The 20,556-nt window shown below is 34.5% G+C and overlaps 1 protein-coding gene across 3 annotated transcripts in view; it reads left to right on the top strand.

Moving 5' to 3' along the window:
- The window catches only part of LOC129938749 (tyrosine-protein phosphatase 99A), a 771,051-nt gene that overhangs the window by 343,180 nt on the left and 407,315 nt on the right, over nucleotides 1-20,556 (top strand). The window lies entirely within an intron of this gene.

The raw sequence follows: 20,556 nt of genomic DNA, 5'->3' as shown, positions 1-20,556 counted from the left end.
ACATCCAGATAATATATCTTTTAAATAAATTTAAGGCAGTATTAAAGAACTGATAGGTATATAATAAATATAATACATAGAATTATGAACCTAAATCTGCACTTAGAAAGGAGAAAGAAGAGGATTACTGCATGCTAGAAGACGGACTTTTTTTTCAATTTGGCATCTTTGAATATAAACCGTCCAAATTTTCACCCTCATATTCTTCGTCCTCTGCGTTTCCGTAATGAGAATTAGATTCAGCGTTGATGACTTCTTCATCCGTGTTTTCTGAGGTGGAATCGTTGGTCCTCTTCGTTGATAGTTTTTGGTTTGGTTTTGTGCATCCGGTTTATTTGTAATGCCAATTTTGCTATCCTTTTTTGTATTTCTAGGAATGCTGCTTCTATTTCATTTTTTTTTCTTCCTCGCGAGTCTTCTTTTCGCGGATCAGCTTTTGAAAAAGGTTTCACCATTTTTGGAGACAACATTTCTGCAACTTGACTTGATGTTGGTGTCTGCACCTGTTCAGTAGTTGTTACAGTGTTTCCTGGTATTCATGCTTGAGACATTTCTGGGGAAATGAAGATTCTGTTAGTAACTTTACTACAATCAAAGTCTTCATCACTAAAAACATTTCGTTAGAAGGGAAAAATCCCTGTTGCTCTGAAACCCGATAATATGTTGTTTGGTGTTAATGTATTGTTGAATGCTGGTGTCTCTATTGAAGGTAGGTTATGAATGGTAATGGTCTTCACTGGATTGCTGAGTAGGTAATCATGTTGTGAAAGTGATAGTTCCTTTTTAAACGGTCCTATGACTGAAATATCTTGTAACTTGTGGGTGCAGTGGGGTACGATAGAACTTTATAGCGTCTATGGAACAATGGATTTCATGGTTATCGAGAAGTAGAAGAATTGTAGACCTCGAATATTTTTGAAGGTGGTTTAAGGACTTTCACAAATAACTGGCTTGTCATCCATGTGCTTGTGGGACTATTTGTTAGTCATATCGAACCGTTTGGTGCTCCCTTAAGCATATGATCGTGGAACCTTGCTCTTGAAATTACAAATACCGGCGGTACAGAGCTTCCAGTTGCATTTACAATCGCACACATTGTGATAAGCTGCCCACTTTCTGCCGAGACATTTTGTCTAACTTGCTTTTGTCCACACTGAGTAATGACTTTAGGAGCTCGTACAATTGTCGTCACACCGGTTTCGTCCATGTTAAAGATGCAGTCTATTGTGAAATAAGCTTTTGAAAGTGCTATTTCAAATTTTGTTTGAAATGCTTCAACTTTGTGTTTCTTAAAGCTATTTGCTCTAGACAAACTATTATTTTCGTACTTTTGAAGTGAAAGATTTGGGTTTCTTTTCATTAAAGACTTCATCCACTCTAAGTCTGCAATTTGGATCTGTTCCCACAGCGGTGGGCATATATTAAATGACTTTGCATATTTATAAGCTAGATATCTTGCTTGTGTATAAATCAGGCCATAATTCACTTTAGAAGACTTTAAAAGGTAAGCTTCTAACATAACTTCTTCTGTCTTGTTGAATACTTGGGCAACAGTACGTTTGGAATTAATCACTTTTTAGACCATGATTCCGTTTTTTCAAACTTACTCTATACCCCAAAGTGCTTTTTGATATCCCAAAAACTTGTGCAGCTTTCCTCAGCGACATTGTTTTTTTATTTTAGTCCTTTTTTTGAAGTTGTTATAAACTGCCTCGCCCTGAACTGGCCCCCTCTCCCTACTCTTCTAAAATGTATTTTTTTGCCATTTGACAGAAAGGTTTTCTACTATACTTTGATGACACTTATGTTTTAGGTTTTGATTTGTTAAAATTTTTCAATTTTTGGAATTTCTTTTAATCAAAGATTTCTTTAACATTTATTTTTTGGCACCAATAATGTTAAAAGATTTTGCGTTTTAATTTCAATTAATTAATTTCAATTCAATTCAATTTGTTTATTTGCGACGTACAAGTAAGACCAAGCCTTTTATAGTATTACAAGTAGGAACGGTAAGGTTCATTGCATTAACACTCTGACTGCGGTTTGACCAGAGCGGATCCTCTATGCTGACATTTTTTTGGTATAAAAAGGTTCCTTTTACTCTACTCTACTTATATCAGTGCTTAATTTTACTAATATTTAGTTTTTTGACTAAAAAAATTACTGTCGCATAATCGACGTCAGCATCATAGTATGGCGTTTTTCGGGATGCGAGGTGTGTTGAGGCATTGGAAGTGGTCAGTAATAAACATGTTGTCGCGGATGCGTCGACGTCCGCCGCATAGAACATATGCGATTAGCAGCTCAGTTAAAGTGTTAAAATTAGTTTTCATGTTTTCATGTATATTAAAGCGAACAGCCCAAACGAAGTTAATTTTAATGTGTTATGGATAGAATTGTTAGAACCTAAAGTTTGTTTTGCGGCACTGAGTCCATTTAAAATACACAGTTTCAGATGTGGAGTCAATATTTCTGAGAGCCATAGTCCACATCCCTTTAGCAATTAATTTATATAGATGCAGAATGGGAACTAATACAGACCCCTGTAGTACCTTTGAACTGATTTTTGCTAAAGCCAGATGGAATACTTCCCACTACCACTCTGTGTAATCTATAACTCAGGTAATCCTCAAATAACATTAGCAGCGTAATAGGTAATGCTCAACTATATCAATATCCTTTCTAAGGACTAGTAAGATATGGTTAAATCACTTCGATCCAACCTGAGCTTAATATTTTCCAAAATATTTATCATTTCAATGGAGCAGCTATGGTTTGCTCTGAACCTAAATTGGTAAGGATAAAGCTACCCATTCCAAACAATATGGGCAGAAAAATATTTCATCATGACTTTTTTAAATTAATTAATTAAATAAGCAAGTCAAGTGCTAATAAGACAAAAGTCACCAGATAAAGAGGCTTTTCAACTACGGGGGTGACTCTTGCATCTTTCGAATTATTTGGAAAGTAAGAGAAAGTTATAAAAAAATGATAAAATATGTTAAAGAGCTTTCAAAATTCAAAAAATATTTCAAATGGTTTGCATAACAATATTTTGAAAATGTATGTTTATTGGTGATTTGATCGATTGATTAAATGGAAAAGAAAAAACTTGATACTAATGATTAGAGACCTTAAAATGCGACTTAGACACACAATTCTATAAGGCTTTTAACATTTTGCTTAGAAATATAAAAACAGGTTGAACTTTATTTTAATGAAGTAATATTTAAATTAAAAAAAAAAGAATTAAATGTATATAATTTTTGATTTGTAATCTTTTGATCCATTACAAATCTTAACAACACCGGATCAGTCGTTTTATATTATAAAACCATACAAAGAAATAGGAATTCATTTGACTATTACTATGTTGACTATAAACCTCTAGGACAAGATGTTTACAAAATAGCCTATCTATTCTTCACAGGCTCTTAAAGAACAAATATCAGTAAAAACAAACAGAACTTACCAACTTAAATTTTAACTTCAAGTTCAATCTGAATCCAACACCAAATTCATTTTGAACATAACAACAATTGGAAATAGATTTGGTTTACAATAAACATTTTCAGAAAATAAACTTTTGACATTTCGTCTGTTCATTTTTGGGCCCAGGGCGTACACCTATGAGACTTGTACCACTAGCTTATTTACTTACTTACTTAAGGTGGCACTACAGTCCAGGGCGGACCTGGGAATCACCCAACATGCGTCTCCAGCCAGCTCAGTCCCTAGCTAGCTGTCTCCAGTTATTCACACCAAGTTGGTGGAGGCCTTCACCCACCTGCGGGCGCCACCAGAGTCCCGGTCTTCTTTTACTGCACCGTTCTTTGGGATTGAATTCGAAGCCCTTCCGGGCTGGAGCGTTGATGTCCATTCCCTCTACATGACCTAGCCATCCTAACACGTTCTCATCTTTCCTTGACAGGGTCCAGGCCTCAACGCCATAAATGAGAACCGGGATGATGAGTTTGTTATAGAAGGACTTTACTTCTCAATTGCCTTCTAAGTCCAAAGAAGCAGTTATTTGCAAAAGTTATTCTTCACTTGATTTCAGCACTAGTGTCATTGTCTGTGTTTAAAGCGGTGCCTAGGTAGATAAAGTCCTTAACTACCTTGAAGTTATAGCTGTCCATGGTGGTGTTTTGTCCAAGACGTCGTTGTTCAGTGTCTTTGTAATTGGTCTTTCCCATATTGACCACTAAAACCATCTTCTTCGCTTCCGTCGCAATGCTTAAAAACACTCCACTAACATCACGCTTTGATCTTCCAATTATGTCAATATCATCTGTGTATCCGAGTGATTGGATGGACCTTTGGAAGATTTTGCCTTTGGTGTTGACGGTTGAGTTTTGCACAATTCTTTCCAGAACGGTATTGAAGAAGTCACATTACAGTGCATCGCTTTGTCTAAAACCTTTTCTGACCTCGAATGCATCGGTGAGATAGTTTCCGACCTTGAAAGAGCAGTGTGCATTCCCTATTGTCATTCTGCATAAACGGGAAAGTTTGACAGTGATGCCCAAACAAGAAATTGCTCTGTAGAGCTCTTCCCTATGGATGGTGTCATATGCGGCTTTAAAATCGATTAAGAGATGGTGGGTATCGATTTGACGCTCCTGGTTTTTTCCAAGATGTGCCGTATTGTGAATATTTGGTCGATAGTGGACTTTCCTCGTCTGAAGCCACACTGATAAGGACCTATCAGGTTGTTGACGAACGGCTGCAGACGTTCACATAATACTGCAGAGAGGATCTTATATGCAATGTTAAGAAGATTTATGCCTCTGTAGTTGGCGCAATTTTGAGGGTCTCCTTTTTTATTGTATCGGGCAAACTATGCTGAGATTCTACTCATCGGGCATGCTTTCTTCCGACCATATTTTGCAGATAAGTCTTCGCATGATCCCTACCAGGTCATCGACTGCTACTTTAAATAGTTCGAGAGCGATGCCGTCAGCTCCAGCAGCTTTGTTTGACTTCAGTTTGGATATAGCTATCTTCACTTCGTCGAGGTCGGGTAGGCGGAATTGTTGATCTGCGTCGCCTATATGTTCAGTGGATCTACTTCTCTTACAGCGGAATTCGGTTCGTCATCGCCGTTATATAATTTGGAGATGTGGTCTTTTCATATTCTCAACATAGACTGCGGTTCTACTTCGATATTCCCCTGATCGTCCTTTTAGGCTTCGGTTCGTGGCTGGTACCCTTGGGAGCTTTTTTTTACCTTTTGGTAAAATAATTTAAGCACCTCATTGCTGTTGTCACATCACTTTAGCTCTTCTATCGCGCCCATCTAAGAAACCGGTATTACTCTCTCCTCTTCTGGTCATAGAGCTCGCGAGCAGCTCTGGTCTTTCTGTGTAGCGCCATTTTGTATGCCTGTTGTTTCGCCGCGTGCGCTAGCTGACATTCGTTGTCAAACCATGGGTTTCGCTGTTGTGGCTGTGTGAAACCTTTAGAGAAAAATATAGTCCATCTTATTCTTCTCGTTACCAATGTTGCATAGCTTCGAGCCTGATTTCTAATGGTAACATTTCGTTTCGATATTAAACACTTTTTTCTTTGGCTTTAATTGCTCTAATAACTTTAAAATCTTCGAAAATCATCAAATCATCAAATCAGATAATATGCAAAAATTAATAATAAACAAAACCGTTTTTGTTTCGTATTTTTAAGGACTGTTCTTAGTCTTTCAAATATTTTAAAAACATATTTTAATTGTTAAGTCAAGTAATAGAAAATGAAAATTAGCGAAAAACTTGGTTCTGATGTCAATGGACTTTATATCATACGACTTAGACACACAATGCTAAAAATCATGTGGACTATAAACCCCCAGGACTAGGTTTTTTAAAAATAACCTACCTATTCTTCACAGGCTCTTTACGAACAAATATCAGCAAAAGCAAACAGAATTTACCTTGCCAACTTAAATTTTAACTTCAAGTTCCACCAAAATCCAACACTTGCATCAATATTTTGACCAAAATAACAATTTTGAATTGCAATCAATATTTTCAGAAAAAGCACTCTTGATATTTTTTTATTCGAAGATAAAAAAACTTGTAGGTGGCCCATTTTCGGCCTCATATCGTACACCTATGGAACAATTTTTATTTAGCCCAAGCTATGTGCCAGATATTTTTGTATTTCATCGTGTAGATTTTAAAAAAGTTGGAATTGAAGTTAAGTGTCGGAAATGTTAAATATCTGACACTGTTGTAAAATTTAAAATGCTATAGTAATCTGTGTAAATAATAATTAATCTAAAAGACGTTCAAAATATTTTGTAAGAATAAGGATTCGAGCATATTGCCATCTTTTAGAATTATTTAAAAGTTAATACCACTAAAAGCTACATTAATTTGAAGTTTTTCATAATTTATCGATAAGAGTTCTGAGTTTCTGAAGTTTCAAATCAACTTATTCGTTCCACAGATTGAGGATTGTTTGTTTTGTATAGACGAATTTAGATGCACTTTTTAAAAAAAAAGTAAATAAGTATTAAACCAGCTACAATAAAAATCATCCAAGAATTAAAAAACAGCCAAATTTTACAAAAATAGCTGGCTTAAAAAATACCCTGTTTTTTAAACAAACTTAACCTGAAAACACCTATCTTCTTCAATATTAACTACAAGCTCTTAAAGGTCCAACAATAAACAATTTTGAATAGCAAATCAATATTTTTCTAAGACGTTATTTTATTGGAAGTTTTGGAACTTTCTTATTACAAGAATCGGCTCGCTTAAAAATTAATAAAAATATATATTTGTAAATCATGTTCAATTAATCGGGATGCCACTGTATCAAAGAGTTTCGTCATTGGAATTTTCTGCACTTAGCCAACCGTTCCTCTAAAGCTCCGACACTTTTAACTAAACGACTGATTGTTCTGCTTCATCAGGAGATTATATACGAGTACATGTATATTCAGTTGAAGGATATTTTAGTGATGTTTTTTTTTTACTTTTTTCTTAAACATAATTTTCACCTCTATCTGGTGGGTGGGTGCGCTTGTCATGAATTAAAAGCGAATTTAGATTCACGATAACTATGGTTGGCTTTTATAGTTCTCCCCTTTTAAACGCAGCTAAGCAGTCGGCTTCGGATCTTACTCTTATGGATTTCAACATTTCTTTTTTATGCTTGCAGGACCCTCCCCTTTCTATCTTTCTTAGAGTCTCAGACTAATGGCTGTTTAAAAGGTTTAACATTGAATTTAGTTTTTGTTGCTAAACTTCTATCCTTTTTTTGTGTTAGCTTGAGTCGCTTGGATAACGAGGGAAGATTAGTGAACATTTTTCTTGTTGACAAGTAGTCCAGATCCCGATCCAGATCCAGACTGAAGCACTAAAGAGATGGATGATGTGGATGTCTGTCGGATATACATGTACTCGTACTCGAAGTCGTATATAGTTCTGTGGTGAAGTGGGAATGATTTTTGAAATCTTGTTACGTTCATAATGATGAGTGGCCATTTCAGCTTTTTGTGGAATATTTAAGTTACTTCGCTAACGCTTGTTGGACAAATGAACTGCTGCTGGATGAACAAATTAAGGGAAAAAGTAGTATCGTTGAAAATAACAGAGATATAACCCTCCCTCTATATACCTTGGTTGCTAATCCTTTTTAAGCTCATTAGTGAAATTTTGTGTTGTCTATTGTCTGCCTATAGTTAGTTACTCTTGAAAATTTATTGGACGGCCAGACACCGACCGAAAAGAGGCTCATTTATTTTCAAAAAGGCATCATCGTATATCTCGTCTAGGACTCGTATACCCACACTTTTGTGGCAAATGGATTTCATTATGAAAGAAGTAAAATCAATTCATTTGTCCGTCGTCATCGGTCGCTTGGTTCAGAGTTTTGGGATTTGCTAATTATATGAAGGGACGAGTTTTAGCTACCTTACCTTCCTACTGGAAAACATGAATTTCAACTTTTCAGTTTTGCTTTTTTAATTAAAATTAATGAAGTGTTTGGATTCAATCTACTTCTTCAGATTTAAGTTTATTTTTTTATTTGACCTTAAGGAACGTTACAAGTCTATGCTTTCAAGGTTAAATTCAATATAGAAAGCTGTGTTAGTGCCTTCAGCTTTAAAACGATGTGGCTTCAAAAAATGTTAGATTAAGTTCCAGAATTTTTAATCTTTATCATTAATTTCCACCTACCTAATTAAACTTGAACAAAGACGTAAGAAAAATAATTAAATAAAAATTATATTTCCTTTGCTTTGGAAAAAGCCAAAAAGCTCTATGCAGCTCAATCTATCATTAGACGTTCTAGAATTTCATTTGGAAAAGCCTTTGTTTTCTTGCTCAGGACCCACAGGACCAAAGCAAACCAACAACAACAAACAGAAAAAGAATCCGAAAACTGTTTTTATCTTAGCCACTCGTTCTTTATCGTGTTTTTTTTTTTTGTCTATTATAAAGGATCTTCTATTTTATCCCTTGTGAAACCGGAACACATTTCTTAGCTTGCAATTAGTCAGCGTTTTCTTCCATTTATTTCTTCTTTTATTCCATTTGTCCTCGTTCACAAAGAAATCTTCTGTCAACAGCATTTTTCACTTAAAATCTCTTTATGCCTTTAAGGAGAAATGTATGTTGGGATGTATAAGAGTCCTGTGTGCTTTTGACTCCATCAATCGTGTATAAGAATTCAAAATTGATTCAAACAGGATTAAGATTTTTCTTTTTTTTTACAATGGGATTTTGAATTTAACTGAAAAATGTCATTTATATATCGTTTTGGAAATGGAATGGAACGAGCGACGGCCTTTCAAATAAAATATGTAGCATGTACCTTCATATGAGTATTTATAGGAATTCAATCAGACTCAGACGTTTGTACATACCTTGTGGTTCTGGGATGTATAGCATATAGCTATGCATATTAATGGCCCTTCTAGATTACGTAAAAAGGAATGAGTAAAGCTGTTTTTTTAATCTTCTTCTTTTTCTTCTCGAAAATCAAATTACTCAAGCAGGATTAATTTAAGGCTTTGATGTAGTTCAATTTGCAAATTGTGAGGATTTTATATCAAATGAAAGGGTTATATGTAAAGTTAGCTATCGAAAACGATTTCTAAAGTAGCACATGATAAATTTAATGGGATGGATCAAAATGGCCAAAGCTCTTAACAAAGATATTTTACATGTTGGATCTGTTTGGAAATAAAGGATATTCTGCCATCAAAATAAGATTTCGATTCAAGATAAAGTTCAAAGCATAGAGGATGCTATTTCTAACAGGTCTTGAGTGGAATTTAAGTATACAAATTTTCAGGGTTCAAATCGTAGTGACTTCGAAAAAATTAAACATCTATTTAAACGTCTATTACAAAACCCTAACATTACTCAAAATTTTGTGTTGAAACTTTCTTTGAACACTAAAACAATAATTTTTAAATATCAACTTCAAATAGGAAGTTATAGTAATCGGTCCGTTTTTTAAAATTGAAAATTTTGAAATTTCTTGACGTTTCAAGGTCACTAGAGTCGAAATAATAAAAATTTTTTAGAAAGACTTAAAAATCAATTAGAATATAAAGTTATTGCCTTCTTTGTCAATTTTATCCTTAAATCTTCCGAAAGAAATAAAAAGGCTATAACTTCTCATGGAATAGCTTTCACGTGTAAATCGGCGTTAAAAGATAAAATGTGTCTCTCTAGCCGATGACTAAAGTCAACGTGTGCCCTTTGATGAGGAGTTTTCGTACTGATCGCTTAAGTTTTTCTTTTTTTCCTTTATGGCCAAGGGGCTACAGTTCCGCGGATAAAATCTCGAAGGCATTCTTACAAGTCATAGTTTTGAACCCGTTAACTGTCGGGAAGTTGCCGAAGAGCAGCGGGGGCTTAGCCTTGAGTTTAGCCTTATTGACTTTTTTTAAATTCACAATTTATACCTGCATATGTCAACTGCAATCACTGGAACACTAACTTTGAATATATCAAGGATTTCTTAACGAGTGGTGAAGTTAAGAATATATTGCTGGTGGGAGACCTAAGCGCAAGAATAGGGATTGAAGAAGGCAACACTTTACAATACTTTCGGCCTCCGTTAAATGAACGGTGTAAGTGATGGTAATAAATTGGGTGAATTTACATTCGTAGAAAAACAAGGAAGTTTGGTCATTGAATACAGTTTGGAAGGTGGTGACTGGAGAACAGTTGTTAAAAATCTGGAAATAGAAAAGAAACCATTTTCAGACCACATGAATATTTGTATATCCTTTACTACCGTTGAAGAAAGAAACCAAACCAATGTACAAATACAACTAATTCCCAAACTACGCTGAACACGTTTGGATGCACTTCTGATAATGGAACGATACGACGCAAGCCTGAACAAAATTGAAAAAAGCATTGAAGGAGCATTGAAGGAGCATACCATATACCGAATAACAGTCAAAGAAAACCTGAATATAGAGAACCTTGGTGTGACAAGGAATGCATGCAGGCGAGAAGACTTTCTTACGCTTGGTTGACCGCATAATAATACAAATTTTTTAAAAGACCGCTACATGGAGTATAATCAGAGACTATTCGGAAGCCCAAACACATCAGCTTGCAAAGTGTAACAAGTCATCTGTGTTTTGCAACCTGATCCGAAAACTTAATGGAACAAAATTTAATATTAGCAGGGATCTTAATTCAAATAGACTGCAAACATATTTCGAGCAATTGTTAAACCCAGATATTTCTGAATCAGTATGCTAAAGCGGGCCTCAAAAATATTATTTTAGATGATCCAAGTGTTTATATCGATAAACAACCAAAAGAATCGAAAGGCTGCGGGATGAGATGGTATATCTACAAATATGGTACAGATACTCTAGAAGCAGTATTTAACACAGATCTTTGAGGAAAAGACCATCCCAAATCAGTTCAGCGATGCCTTGATTTTCCCAATCCCCAAGAAGGGAATCACTGAAGTTCCCTAAAACTACAGAAGAATCTTGTTTTTAAACTCGTCATATAAGATATTTTCATCAATTTTGCTCAGTCGTTTAAATGAATGGATTCATTCTAATAATCTGCTTAGTGAGTTCCAAGCTGGCTTCAGATCGAAATACTTCACCGTCCATCACATTTTTGTACTGCGGTCGATTGCTGACTCGTTTCTATCGAGAAATAAAAAACTTTTTGCATTTTTCGTTGATTTCAAAGCTACTTTCGACACCGTAGATCGCAATGCTCTATTTTACAAGCTTTACAGGTAGTAATATCGCTTAAGTTCGGTACAGTATTGCAAAACGTATACAAGGTCAAGCATAAGTGTGGAATGACCAATGCTTATCAGAATGGTTCCAAACAAAATCAGGAGTTAGACAGTTTGTTTGCACTCTTTATTGATAATACAGTCGAAGCATTACCAGCAGGATTCGAGTTCGCAGGCGTTAACATTAAAGCTCTTCTTTTAGCTGACGGCATTGTTCTGCTCGCGTATACTCCGCAGTCTCTTCAGCTAATAATAAATAACCTTGTTGAATATTGTAAAAGGTGGAACATAGTGGTAAATTTAAATAAATCCAAAGTGATGGTTTTTAATTATGGCCGTGGAAGGTGCAATAACACTTTAATGGTGAAAGACTGAAAGGGTACAGTTGGTAAAAGAATACAAGTATCTAGAACTTGGACATGGAAAAATATCTCACTGGCAAACTTGTTAAGGCGAAAGCAACAATAAAAATATAAACGTAGCTTGGCAGTAATAATAAGGTCAAAGGTCATCGGAAAGCTGTATCGGACTCAGTTATGTTTTATGCGGTGCAAGCTTGGGGAGGTTGAAAATATGAACAATTTTAAAATCTGCTCAGATTTTACATAAGACGGATTTTCCACCTTCTTTCCAGAACGCCAAACTACATGATCATGCTGGAAACGGGTCTATCGCCTTTATTTATAAAAACATTCAAGCTGCAGGTCGATTACATGCTCAAAGCTTTGGATATGCCAAGTTATCGTCGCCCAAAGAAAGTAGTTCTTCTAACAATACAATCCCGAAGTGGATGGTCAAAAGACTGGATAGAACTAACCGAGCAGGTAGATGTTGACATAAACTATAGTAACCTTGGCTCTTGGAAGCCAACTTTATATCGTAAATAGCTCGTTTGCATGAAGCCTCAAGAATGCAATGCACGGAGCAAGCCAAAAGCTAACTGCACCGCATAATTTACAATAGACTAGACTACGATCACCGTGAAAGAAACTACTTCCACGTCAAATATACCTTCGAACAAATTTCGTGCTTGTTCCGGCTAAGAGGAGAACCGGGAGAACTTAACGATTTTATGGAAGCTATGTAGCTTAAAGGAGCGGGAGGATGTTTTATATTTTGTTAGACGATGTGCCAAATTGAGAGAAATAAGAAGACTTATCCTATGCAGTGACTTTCTTTCAAATACTGATATCATAAGCCTTCTACAAGAAATGAATGTCACAATGTAGACATCAAATTTTAAATCAAGCGTTTTAATCTTAGACTGCACTTTCTTTTTTTAGTTATATAAAGCCATACTTTCAGCTGTCAATCAGGCAGATGGCAATGCCATGCATCAAATTATTGTTAAAAATGTATGTTTAATTTTTTTTTATTCAGTGTTATTAATTGCTGTTTTGCATTTGTTTCCCTCTTAGTTACGGTTTCGGGATTTCTGCCATCAAACCTCCCAATAATCCTCCCAGCGTTTCATCATTGTCTACGTCATATGGCTCTTTCGCTAAGAGTTCTTGCCTTGCCATGTTTGGCCTTAGATTTCACGAGTGTTATGACGCTGTAATGTGTTTCAACTGTGCGGTCTTCAGATTAAGAGGTGAGAAGGATAGGTTTTGGGTATAAGTTTGGCTAGTCCAAGCATTATTACCACTACTCATTACTTCTTACTTTTTTCCATCTGGGGCAACCACTTATACCCTATTCTTAACGCCTTGCAAGATGGTGCGAAAGGCTTCAAGCTTAGTTAGGTAGTAAAGATCAAAAGTTCGTGTTCCTTATGAGTTTATGTGCTAGCCATTGCTGGGTTGACCCCTTGTTTTGACTAGAGACAAGATATACGAGTAGACAATAGTGACTCCATCAATGTCTTGTCCAGAGACTTATCTTGGGAGAGTTTTCGGTTCGTACTCAGTGTGTGGCCGAACAGTTCCCAAGCATTCTCCATCAAGGAAGGCCCTAGCATTGTGCAGTCGTTTAAGTTCCAATAATGTGATGTCGTCCGAGTACAACTTTTCAACCTGTACACCGTCCTCTTATAGTTGGCGACCTTGCTCCTTCTAGATATGGTTGATATACCAGAGGGGTGGAAGCCAGTAACTCAGTAATTGTGCCTGACACTGTCAACCTCAATTGATCCAATGCCAGACTTTTCTCTATTTTCTCTTCCTCTGTCAATCTGTCGTGCTTGTTTAAGTTCTCGTTCTTTTCAATTTCCTTTTTAAGAAGGCTTGCTAACTCTTGGGTTTCTAAAAAGTTAGATCTCTAAGTAAAAAATTAAAAAGAAGAAAAAGACATTACATATTTTTAAAGAGTATTCGACTATCCACGCCGCCGCCATATCCTTTAACTTATTTTCCATTACATAGGTTGGGTCCCTCTTAGTTGTTTGTGTTCTTCGCAACTCAGCCAAGTGTCTTCCATTTGACTCATGATGCACAGCCCGGCATCCAAACGGAAGTCCCCTAATCACTGCAAGGTGGAAATCCGTCGTGCAGTTAATGCAAATGCAGTTGATAGTATTATTTTTTCGTTTACTCCAATTGACGCTAATAAAATAAAATTTGCTAAAATGCACTTTTCGCCACCAAGCTAAGAGTTCGAAGATAGTCCAAAGAACACATTCTGCTTTTATAACACTGATGCCTACAGAATCTTCATTTGCGAATTTGATAAAACTGATCTTTTTTTCAAAGTTACCCTTCAATAATTTGTAGCCCACTTTATTGACACATTTGCATGTTTTAATATAAATATAAAAGTCCCATTAATATGAGCTCAAAACCATGCTCCATATTGCTCTTGTGAATATCATGCTAGAAAAATAGTGACAACTTTTTCAAGCCAAAAAGTCAAGCAACTGTTGGTAAAAATAAAATGCTAACATTTTTGGAAGTTTGCCCGTTTCCTAAATGCGTTATAGTAAATAAGAATACCGAACTCAGTTTTTGGTATTAATTTTTCAAATCATTTCTAATTTGCTCTTATTCTAATGATGGCTTGATGCCAAAGGGAATTAAATACAGTACACTTTTAATTTAAAACATTTCCAAAACTCTATGAAACATTTCTCCAAAAAAGCATTAAGGCGTTCTTATTAGCTACGCTACCATTATATGCAAAACCTCTAAGCAATTTTGTGTGCAGGTAGAACACAATGGCATAATAATTCAGGACAATAAACATGAGAGTTAGGTTAGATGCGAATTGCATCCTTTTCCTTATTCAAATGAAAATATTTAGATACCTCCTGTTCTGATATGGGGAGAAGTTTGAAATTAAAAATAACTTGTCAGGATCAATGGACAAGGCGGCGGGGGTTTTAACGTCTACCCACCACCACCACCGCGGAGAAAAAATATAATTTAACTTATGCAATGCCACTATATATAGGAACTCGAACTTTAGAGAAATTGTTCTGGAATATCAAAACTCATGCTAAATGGAAATTGCACAAAATTTCACAGGGAACACGTATCAAGCATCTAAATCTACATATTTTGCTTCTTTTCGAATACGACACGGGAATATGGTAATTTTTGTTCTTTTTCGAATGAGAAAATTTTCAAAAATAAAATCACTCATAAAAAACACGAACGACAAAATTGGCCAAAAGTGCAGGGAAACTTATTTACCGTATATTGAACATCCTTCGTCTATATGCAGGACACACAAATATAGCATCAGAGAGCGATGGCAATGGCACATCAGGATCAGGAGTACTCTGGAGTCGAAGAAGGAGTGTGTTCGCAGATTTGAGATACTATCAGAACCCTTGTTGTCGTTCGGAAAAACATGAACCGATGATGCTGAACTGGGAAGGATCCAAGACGGGAGGATGGGAGCACAGATATCCGGGACATTTTTCCAGTCACTTATGTTTCTGACTCTCAAATGAAAATTAGTTTTCCTAGTTTTCTCTATATGCATGTAGTCCTTTTTGCCATAGCTCACTCTATATGGGAGCTCTCCATACAGCACGACGACGAAGTGAATGATATCGGCTAAGGGACAAACTGCTCTCGCGCCATCTGCCTCTGATAGAGGCTGGCAACATGGATTGGATGTAGCGTGGGTGGCAGATATCTGCTGATTCGTCTCGTCTCAGGGTCTGTTATCGAACGGCGAAAACTCAATTTCCTTTAGATTTAGTAAGAATTTCAATGTGTAATGGGGGGGCTGATGGGTGGTTGTGTGATAATGTATACGAGCTGTGTAACTGTAAAACTAATCGATTTTTCATCTTCTTCATTTCTTTTTACACTCCCAAGAGCTAGGTAAGCTTCTAGTATACGTCATATTATCAACAAATAAACGAAAGCAACAAAAAAAAATACAATTTTCTTCTTCAGAGCTTGATACAAGTCGGTAGTAGCAAGGCTCAAGGGTATTATGGCTTGGCTATGACTGGAAAGGATATTTAATTTTAGGATTTCAAACTCAGAAAGATCTATCTGTGTTTTTGATATAGCACAAATCAAACACCTGTTTCACTTTGTTAATTTTGAATTTGTTTTTCTTTTTTGCAGAGCCATGAAATTCATAATCTGGAGGCGTACACACAGTACAAGGTGTCAGTTCAGGTATTTAATCCCGAAGGATTGGGACCTGAAACGACAATATTGGTTATGACTGACGAAGGAGGTGAGTTTATTTCAATATTTTTTATTTCATTTTTTATATGTATTTTGAAAAGATAGGTGAAGTTATCACATATGGTTGAGTTTATTTTTGATCTAGAAAAAGGAAATTAATAACTCACATTGGGTTTCGGAGGTTTTTCAAAATTGAATATTACTTTATTCTTTCTTTGATACAGACGTCTACTTTTATATTTTAACGATTTTTGTGTGATATTTTGAAATAACATATTCCTTTGGTGTATGGTCAAGTTGGTATCAGTGAGTCAAGTCAGTACACCCATGAGATTTGTGGATATTAAATGAAAGCTTAATATATATTAATTAAATTTTTTAAATAGGCTTGAAGGAAAAATCAGGAAATCGTTTTCTTTTTTGCCATATCAGCTTATGCCTTTTGAAATAATAGACTTTATTAAAATGATTTTGGTACATATTGACCTGTCGGTAAAGTACCTGTGAAATTCTGTAATATCATAATTTTGTCTTCATCATCGGTTTTACCTTTAAAATCTGGACTTGGCCCCTTCAACAAGCCCTTCCAAACTTTCATTCCTTAAAGTACGAGTAGTGTGAGCCAATAACCGACTTCAAATTTTTGACATATGAGACTGTTTTTAACAATTTGAGTTTTCTTTATTAACTTACCATAGAAACTTATTGTAATCGGGCCGATTTGTCGATTTGAAAATTTTGACGTTTCTCGACGTTTCAAAGTCCCTAGAGTCGAAATAAGAGATTTTTAGAGATATACCTGAGAGTGTGTACGTTCGTTCGTACGTCCGTACGTCTGCACGTCCTTACGTTTTAAGAACAAGTATATATATCGACTTCAAATAAATTGTGTAAGTGGGTGATTTTTTTACCAATGCAGTTTGAAAAAAATGGTCAACATTTTAGTTAGCCCGAAATATCTCACGAACAAACAACAATTGCGCTAGCAACTTCAATTAAATTTAGTTATACAACGAAGAATAACGTTTTTGAAAATTGGTAAAATTTTGAGAAAAATCGAATGGACAGTTTTTCTTATAAAAAATAAAAACCTAAATAAAAACATTACTAAAAGTTGGTAAAAATAGATTTTCGACCCAATATCTTTTCAAAAATATAAGATTATGGTTTCAAAATAAAAAGTTATAGAATTACTTGCTGGAATTCGGCATAGGGAAATCATGTAAAAGGTTAGCAGACGACATCGATTGTGATGCTCTTAATGCAACCTAACTTCCGTCTCTGGATGTAACTTCAGCTATTGATTCTCCTATTGAAGATGAATTAACTGGTATATTCAACTGGCTATTTCAACTTTATTGGAATAAAAGAGGAAGATATTGTGGAGGCAATAATATCCATTAAATCAAACGCTACAGGCTTGGATTTAATAGAACCTAAATTCGTTAAACTGTTGCTAACATTACGTTATATTACTACAAGTTTCCATTAGAATGGAACAAGGCCAAAATTATTCCGGCCCTAAAAAGCAAACAGTTACTGCCACAGAATATCGACCCATTGCTATTCTCCCGTTTCTTTAAAAGGCGTTCAAAAAGACTATTTTGAAGCAGATACAACAATGATGACTGATGAAATAAGAATCGCAATGGACAATGATTGGTAATACCCGTGGCATGATGGTTAGTGCGTTGGACTGTCTTGGGTTCAATCCCTACCTGTGCCATCTTAAATAAAAAAAAAAAAATTTCTCGCGGGTACTGCCTCTTGCGAGGAGTTGACAAATCCTTCAAGAGTAATTCTTGTCATGAAAAAGTGCTTTCTCAAATTAGCCGATCGGATTCGGCCTAAAATTGTAGGTCCTTTATTTTAATGACAACAGTACTCGCACACAGGAATGGTTGAGAGTTGTAAGTCACTAGGCGCTGGTTAACAGCGGACTGTTGCGCCACCCAATTTATTTATTTATTATTTATTTAATGGACAATGATTATTTGACACTGCTAACGCTTTTAGGCTTTTCAAAGGCATTTGACTCTGTTAGCTATCAAATTGTGTGTAAAAAGCTGCGAAAAAGTTTCGGATTGTCCTTAGAATTCTGTTAGCTTGTTCATTCGTATCTTAGCGGAAGACAACAATGCATATATAGTGACAAGTGAACGTTCGCAAAACCTTTGATTTTTCGGTCCTAAAACCCTTTAAAGCTTCAAGCCGAAGTCATTGACTATGTCAGTATTTCCAGAAATGTAGGGATAATTTTCAATCGTACCCTTACATGAAATGACCACCTATAAATTGTGCCATTGGAAAAGTGTATGGTAGTCTTTGTGCTCTTCAGTTCACTCGAAGTTTCATCCCTACAAAAACTAAATTGCTAGTTTCCAAAACTTTCTTACTACCTGTTATATTATATGCATGTGAGCTTTTTTGCAACTTGGACTCTGCCACTAGCCGCAAATTAAATATTGCATATAATTACATTACCCGCTACGTCTATAATCTGCTACGGTATGACCACATATCGAACAAAGCACAACATATATCTAGCTGTAGTCTTGACAGTTTACAAGACTTCCGATCGGGGAGCTATCTGCATAAAATCATTCAAACTCAACAACCGGATTATCTACATAACAGGCTGAACTTCCCAAGTTCATCAAGATCTTTTGTCCTTATACAACCTCGATTTAAATATTTCATTACTGAGCGTCAATTTCCTGTCCATTTTACACGCCTTTGGAACTCCCTGCCCACCGCGATGAGATGTATAAGAAGCGCGAATAGGTTTAAATCTCTAGTTTTCAATTATTTGACAAATCGTTGATAATATTTATTAGATAAGTCTCCATCTTTCCCATTTTTCTTTTTTGTTATTTGCTCTATTTTACATTTTCATATTTAAATTATTTATGTTTAAATAAAACCTCTCTTTTTTATTTTTTTATTAAAATTCAAATTCCTAAATTAATTTAAAGGCTGCAAAACTTTAAAAATGTATGTCCAACTTTGTAAGCGATTTTTAAATAAATAAAAATAAATATAAATATAAATACAAATATAAATATAAATATAAATATAAATAATAAATATAAATATAAATATAAATATAAATATAAATATAAATATAAATATAAATATAAATATAAATATAAATATAAATATAAATATAAATATAAATATAAATATAAATATAAATATAAATATAAATATAAATATAAATATAAATATAAAATATAAATATAAATATAAATATAAATATAAATATAAATATAAATATAAATATAAATATAAATATAAATATAAATATAAATATAAATATAAATATAAATATAAATATAAATATAAATATAAATATAAATATAAATATAAAATATAAATATAAATATAAATATAAATATAAATATAAATATAAATATAAATATAAATATAAATATAAATATAAATATAAATATAAAATATAAATATAAATATAAATATAAAAATATAAATATAAATATAAATATAAATATAAATATAAATATAAATATAAATATAAATATAAATATAATATAAATATATAAATATAAAAAATAAATATAAATATAAATATAAATATAAATATAAATATAAATATAAATATAAATATAAATATAAATATAAATATAAATATAAATATAAATATAAATATAAATATAAATATAAATATAAATATAAATATAAATATAAATATAAATATAAATATAAATATAAATATAAATATAAATATAAATATAAATATAAATATAAATATAAATATAAATATAAATATAAATATAAATATAAATAAAGGGTGATTTTTTTGAGGTTAGGATTTTCATGCATTAGTATTTGACAGATCACGCGGGATATCAGACATGGTGTCAAAGAGAAAGATGCTCAGTATGCTTTGACATTTCATCATGAATAGACTTACTAACGAGCAACGCTTGAAAATCATTGAATTTTATTACCAAAATCAGTGTTCGGTTCGAAATGTGTTTCGCGCTTTACGTCCGATTTATGGTCTACATAATCGACCAAGTGAGCAAACAATTAATGCGATTGTGACCAAGTTTCGCACTCAGTTTACTTTATTGGACATTAAACCAACCACACGAATGCGTACAGTGCGTACAGAAGAGAATATTGCGTCTGTTTCTGAGAGTGTTGCTGAAGACCGTGAAATGTCGATTCGTCGCCGTTCGCAGCAATTGGGTTTGTGTTATTCGACCACATGGAAGATTTTACGCAAAGATCTTGGTGTAAAACCGTATAAAATACAGCTCGTGCAAGAACTGAAGCCGAACGATCTGCCACAACGTCGAATTTTCAGTGAATGGGCCCTAGAAAAGTTGGCAGAAAATCCGCTTTTTTATCGACAAATTTTGTTCAGCGATGAGGCTCATTTCTGGTTGAATGGCTACGTAATAAGCAAAATTGCCGCATTTGGAGTGAAGAGCAACCAGAAGCCGTTCAAGAACTGGCCATGCATCCCGAAAAAGGCACTGTTAGGTGTGGTTTGTACGCTGGTGGAATCATTGGACCGTATTTTTTCAAAGATGCTGTTGGACGCAACGTTACGGTGAATGGCAATCGCTACCGTTCAATGCTAACAAACTTTTTGTTGCCAAAAATGGAAGAACTGAACTTGGTTGACATGTGGTTTCAACAAGATGGCGATACATGCCACACAGCTCGCGATTCTATGGCCATTTTGAGGGAAAACTTCGGA

Source organism: Eupeodes corollae, chromosome 1, assembly GCF_945859685.1.
Source record: "Eupeodes corollae chromosome 1, idEupCoro1.1, whole genome shotgun sequence".
Lineage (NCBI taxonomy): Eukaryota > Metazoa > Arthropoda > Insecta > Diptera > Syrphidae > Eupeodes > Eupeodes corollae.
Note: the sequence above shows the minus strand (reverse complement) of the source record. Positions and strands in the feature narration are given on the sequence as shown.